At 35.5% G+C, this 6,633-nt stretch overlaps 1 pseudogene; it reads left to right on the top strand.

The window, feature by feature from the left end:
* Positions 1 to 1,352: 1,352 nt before the first annotated feature.
* On the top strand, positions 1,353 to 5,774 carry LOC102974235 (ferritin heavy chain-like; annotated as a pseudogene).
* Positions 5,775 to 6,633: the final 859 nt, after the last annotated feature.

The raw sequence follows: 6,633 nt of genomic DNA, 5'->3' as shown, positions 1-6,633 counted from the left end.
GCCTGCCTGCCACAACTAGGACCCAGCTCAACCAAATAAATAAATAAATATTTTTTTTTAAAAAGAAAGTCACCTGACATGCCCAGGGAAAGGCAAGGACTAAAAAAGACTTGAGAATTGGAATAACCTGTAAGGGAAAAGAATCTAAAAAGGGATATATATGTCTGAATCACTTTGCTATACACCTGAAACTAACACAACATTGTAAATCAACTATACTTCAATTTAGAAAAATAAAAAAAAATTTTTTTAATTATACCATGAGAAAAATTTTTTAAAAAGACATGAGAAGACCATAAGTCTATATCTCAGGCTGATCTTCGGCAGAGAGAGCCTATTGCAATTTTTTAAAAAGCAAAGCAAAACAAAACCAAAAGCCATCAAACCTTGGGGAAGGGAGAGAATCTGATTTCCATAGTTACCATATCATTAGATTCAAATGTTCATGTTTTCAACAACAACAAAAATCACAAGGCATACAAAGAAACAGGAATGTTCGCCCACTCAAAGAAAAAAAACACACCACCAGAACTGTCCCAGAGAAAAACCAGATGGTGGACTTACTATACAATGACTGTTTAAAAACTATCATAAAGATGCTCAAAGAACTAAAAGAAGACATGGAGAATTTCAATAAGGAGATAGGAAACCTAAAAAGAAACCCAAAAGAAACTCCAGAGCTACAAAGTGTAATAACTAAAATGAACATTTCAAAGGCAGATTTGAGCAGGCAGAAGAAAGAATCAGCAAGCTTGAAGATAGGATGATGGAAATGATCAAGTCTGAGGAATGGAAAAAAAAAGGTTAAAGAAAAGTTAACAGAGCTTAAGGGAACTGTGGGACACCATTAAGTAAACCACCATACACACATTATAAGAGTTTCAAAAGAAGGGAAAGAAAGGGAAAGAGATTATTTGAAGAAATAATGGCTGAAAACTTCTCAAGTTTGATTAAAAAAAAAACATGAATATAAACAACCAAGAAGATCAGTGAATTCCAACTGGATAAACTCAAAGAGACCCACACCTAAGGGACACTGTGATCAAACTGTTGAAAGACAAAGATAGAATCTTGAAAGCAGCTGTAGAGAAGCAATATATCACATACAAGTGATCCTCAATAAGGTTAGGTGCAGATTTCTCATCAGAAATCTTGAAGTCCAGAAGGCAGTGGACTGATACAGTCAAAGTGCTAAAAGAAAAAACTGTCAGCCAGGAATCCTATACCTGGCAAAAGTAACCTTCAAAAGTGAGAGAGAAATTAAGACATTCCCAGATAAACAAAATCTGAGGGAGTTTGTTACCACTAGTCCTGCCCTGCAGGAAATGCTGAAGACAGTCCTGCAGGTCGAAATGAAAGGACACTGGTCAGTAACTCAAAGCCATACGAAGAAATAAAGATCTCAGTAAAGGTAAATACATGGGCTAGTATTATTATAAAAGTGGTTTGTAACTCCATTTTTAGGTTTTCTACATGATTTAAGAGAGTAATACATTTTTAAAAAACAATTATTAGTCTAAAAGCTAGTATTATTATAACTTTGCTTTGTAACTCCACATTTTGTTTCCTATGGAATTTAAGTGACTAATGAATTATAAATAACAATTATTAGTTACTGGTTTTGAACACACAATGTATAAAGATGTAATTTTGTGACATTAATAACTGAAAAGAAAGGGGATGGAGCTGTATAGAAAAAGTTTTGTATGTTACTGAAGTTGAACTGGTATAAATTCAAATTAGAATGTTATAATTTAGGTTATCAAATGTAATCTCCATGGTAACCACAAGGAAAATAGTTTTAAAATATACACAAAAGGAAATGAGAAGGGAATTAAGATGTTTTACTACAAAAAAAAAAAATCAGCTAAACACAAAAGAAGACAACAATGTGGGAAATAAGGGACAAAAAAGTATAAGGCATATAGAAAACAAATAGTAAAATAATTCTATCAGTTATTACTTTTTTTTTTTTTTTTTTTTTTTTTTTGTGGTATGCGGGCCTCCCTCTGTTGTGGCCTCTCCCGTTGCGGAGCACAGGCTCCGGACGCGCAGGCCCAGCGGCCATGGCTCACGGGCGCGAACCCGGTTCCCCTGCATCGGCAGGCGGACGCGCAACCACTGCGCCACCAGGGAAGCCCTATTACTTTGAATATAAATAGATTAAACTCTCCAATTAAAAGACAAAGATTGAGAGAATGGATTTAAAATAATGATCCAACTATATGCTGTCTACAAGAGACTCACTTTAGATCCAAAGCCAAAAAAGGTTGAAAGTAAAAGGATGGAAAAAGACATTCCATTCAAATAGTGACCAAGAGAGCAGAGGTAGAAATATTAATATCAGACAAAATAGACTTTAAATCAAAAAAGTTTGCAAGAGTCAAAGAAGGACATTGTATATTAATAAATGGCTGAATATATCAAGAAGATATAACAATTATAATATTTTAGGCACCTAATAACAGATCATCAAAATATGTAAAGAAGAACTGACAGAATGGAAGGGGAAAATAGTTCCATAATAATAGTTGAAGACTTCAATACTCCTCTCTCAATAACTGATAGGACAAATAGTTGAAGATAAGTAAGGAGAGGACTTGAACAACACAATAAACCAACTAGATCCAACAGATATATACAGAACACTCTACCCAACAACAACGGAAAACACATTCTTCTCAAGTGCACAAAGGACATTCTCCACGATAAATCATATGTTAGGCCACAAATTAAGTCTCAATAGACTAAAAAAGATAGATATTATATAAAATATCTTCTCTTACCACAAGGTAAAGTTCAAAATCAATAAGAGAAGGAAAACTGGAAGATTAATAAATGTGTAGAAATCAAACAACACAGTTTAAAAAAATTAATCAAAAAAGAAATCACAAGGAACATTAGAAAATACTGAGGAACCAATGAAAACAAAAACACAACATACCAAAACTTATGGAACACAACAAAAGCAGTGCTAAGGGTGAAATTTATAACTATTAGCACTTACATTAAAAAACAAGAAAGATCTCAGATCAATAATCTAACTTTACAACTTACAAAACTAGAAAAAGAAAAAACAAATAAATCCAAAGCTAGCAGAAGAAAGGAAGTGATAAAGATTAGAGTGGAGATAACTGCAATAAAGGGTAGAAAACAATAGGGGAAAATTAATGAAACCAAAAATCAGTTTTTTGAAAGCATCAACAAAATTTGTGAACCTTTAGCTAGAATGACTAGGAAAAAGGAGAGAAGACACAAATTACTAAAATAAAATAAATGAAAGTGGGGACATTACTAATGAGTTCTACATAAAAAGAATTATAAGAAAATACTATGAACAATTGTATGCCAAAAAATTGGATAACCTAGATGAAATGGACAAATTCCTAGAAACACAAAACCTACCAAGTCTGAATCATAAAGGAATAGAAAATCTGAACAGACTTATAATAGTAAGGAGATTAAATCAGTAGTCAAACCTCCCCTCCCAAAATATAAAAGCCCTGGACCTGATGGCTCAGTGGTGAATGCTACCAAACATTTAAAGAAGAACTAATACCAATGATTCTTAAACTTTTCAAAAAATTGACAAGGAGTGAATACTTCCAAACTCATTCGATGACACCAGCATTACTCCAATACCAAAGTCAGACAAAGACACTGCAAGAAAACTACAGACCAATATCCCTTATGAACACTGATGCAAAAATCATCAATAAAATACTAGCAAACCAAATTCAGCAGCATATTGAAAGTATTATACAGCATGACCAAGTGGAATTTATTCCTGGAATACAAGGAGGGTTCAACATACGAAAAATTGATCAATGTAAATACACCACATTAACAGAATGAAGAAAAAAAAACCTTCATGATCATCTCAATGATGTAGAAAAAAGTATTTGACAAATTCAACACCCTTTCATTATTAAAAAAAAAAACTCTCAACAAACTAGGAATAGAAAGAAAATAAATAAATAAAAGGTATCCAAATCAGAAAGGAAGAAGTAAAATTATCTTTGTTCACAGATGATATGATCTTGTATGTAGACAACCCTTAGAGTCCTCAAAAAAACTGTTAGAACTAATAAATGAATTCAGCAAATAGCAGGATACAAAGCCAACACAGAAAAATCAGTTGCATTTCTCGACACTAATAATGAACAAACTGAAAAGGAAATTGTAAAACAGTTCCATTTATAATAGTATCAAAAAGAATAAAATATTTAGGAATTAACTCACCTAAGGAGGTTAAAGACATACAATGAAAACTTCAAAACATTTCCGAAAGAAATTAAAGGAGGCACAAATAAATGGAAACACATCCTACGTTCATGAATTAGAAGACTAGATATTATTAAAATGTCCATTGTATTCAAAACAATCTACAGAGACAATGCAATCCCTATCAAAATCTCAATGCCATTTTTTTTTCAGAAATAGAAAAAAGCCATCCTAAAATTCATATGGAATCTCAAGAGACCCAGAAGAGCCAACACCATCTTGAAAAAGAAGAACAGAGCTGGAGGTCCCATACTTCCTGATTTCAGAACTTACTGCAAAGCTATAGTAATGAAACAGTGTGGTGCTGGCATAAAGATAGACATATAGACCAAAGGATTAGAATAGAGACCAGGAAATAAACCCCTGCATATATGGTCAATTGATTTTCAACAAGGGTGCCAAGACCATTCAATGGGGAAAGGACAGTCTTTTCAACTAGTGGTGCTGGGAAAACTGGATAGCCACATGTAAAAGAATGAAGTTGGACTCTTACCTAACAAAAATTAACTCAATATGGATCATAGAACTAAGACCTAAATCATAAAACTCTTAGAAGAAAACAGCGAAAGCTTTACAACATTGGATTTGGCAATGGTTTATTGAATATGACACCAAAGACACAGGCAACAAAAGAAAAAAATACACATGTTGGACTTCATGAAAATTGAAAACTTTTGTGCATCAAAGGACGCTTTCAACCAACCATGGTTTCCTGCTTCAACTGTGCTTGGACGGAACAGGCGTTAATCCAGCCCTCCGCCCCCTCCTCACAGTGCTCTCAGACTGCCCCAAGGCCCCCCGCTGCTGCTCCAGCACAGGGCAGCCACCATCGTCTCTCCTCGCCACCTGCCCTGACCACCGAGGTCCCTCACTGGTGGGCCAGAACTACCACCAGGACTCAGAGGCCACCATCAACTGCCAGATCAACCTGGAGCCCTAAACTTCCTACCTCTACCTATCCATGTCTTACTACTTTGACTGCAATAATGTAGCTTTGAAGAACTTGGCCAAATAGTTTCTTCACCAATCTCATGAGGGGAGGAAACATGCTGAGAAACTGATGAAACTGCAGAACCAATGAGGTGACTACATCTTCCTCCAGGATATCAAGAAACCAGATCATGAGGACCAGGAGAACAAGGTGAATGCAATGGAGCGTGTATTACACTTGGGAAGCATGAATCAGTTGTTACTGGAGCTGCACAAACTGGCCACTGCACAAACAACCCCTACTTGTTGACTTCATTGAGACTCATTACCTGAATGAGCAGGTGTAATCCAAAGAATTGGGCGACCACAAAATCGATCTGCACAAGATGGGGCCCCCAAATCTGGCATGGAAGAGTATCTCTTTGACAAGCACACTCAGGGAGACAATGATAACAAGAGCTAAGGCTGACACCAGCTTCCCATACCCACTGAGTGACTTCCCTGGTCACCAAGGCAGTGCATGCATATTGGTAAAGGGGTTACCTTTACCTTTTCTATAGGTTGTACCAAAACATCTACTTAGTTCTTTTGTACCATTCCTTCAAATAAAGCAATTTGGTAACCTCCCCCCACCAAAAAAAAGACACTTTCAACAGAGTGAAAATGCAACCCATGAAAGGGAGAAAATATTTGCAAATCATATATCGATAAGGGATTAATATCAAGAGTATATAGAGAACTCCTAAAACTAAACAACAGAAAAACAAATAACCTGATTCAAAAATGGGCAAAAGACTTGAATAGACATCTCTTCAAAGAAGATATTCGAATGGCCAATTAGCACATGAAAAGATGCTCAACCTCACTAATTATTATGTAAATGCAAATCAAAACTACAGTGAGATACCCCCTCACACCCATTAGCATAGCTACTATCAAAAAATCCAAAATAATAAATGTTGGCAAGGATGTGGAGAAATTAGAACCCTTGTACACTACTGGTGTGAATGTAACAGGATACAGCCACTGTGGAAAACAGTATGGTGCTTCCCCAAAAAATTAAAAATAGGCCTAGCATATGACCCAACAATTCCACTTCTGGGTATATGTCCAAAAGAATTAAAAGCAGGGTCTCAAAGATATATTTATGCACCCACATTCACAGCAGCATTATTTGCAATAGCTAAATTTTGGAAGCAACCCAAGGGTCCATGAACAGGTGAATGAATAAGCAAAATGTGGTATATGCATACAGGGGAACATTTTTCAGTCATAAAAAGGAAGGACATTCTGACATATTCTACAACATGGATGACCCTTGAGGATGTTATGTTAAGTAGACTAAGTCAGTCACAGAAAGACTAATACCATATGGTTCCATTTGTATGAGGTACCTGGAGTAGTCAAAATCATAGAGAC

This window comes from Physeter macrocephalus, chromosome 11, assembly GCF_002837175.3.
Source record: "Physeter macrocephalus isolate SW-GA chromosome 11, ASM283717v5, whole genome shotgun sequence".
Taxonomy (NCBI): Eukaryota; Metazoa; Chordata; class Mammalia; order Artiodactyla; family Physeteridae; genus Physeter; species Physeter macrocephalus.
Note: the sequence above shows the minus strand (reverse complement) of the source record. Positions and strands in the feature narration are given on the sequence as shown.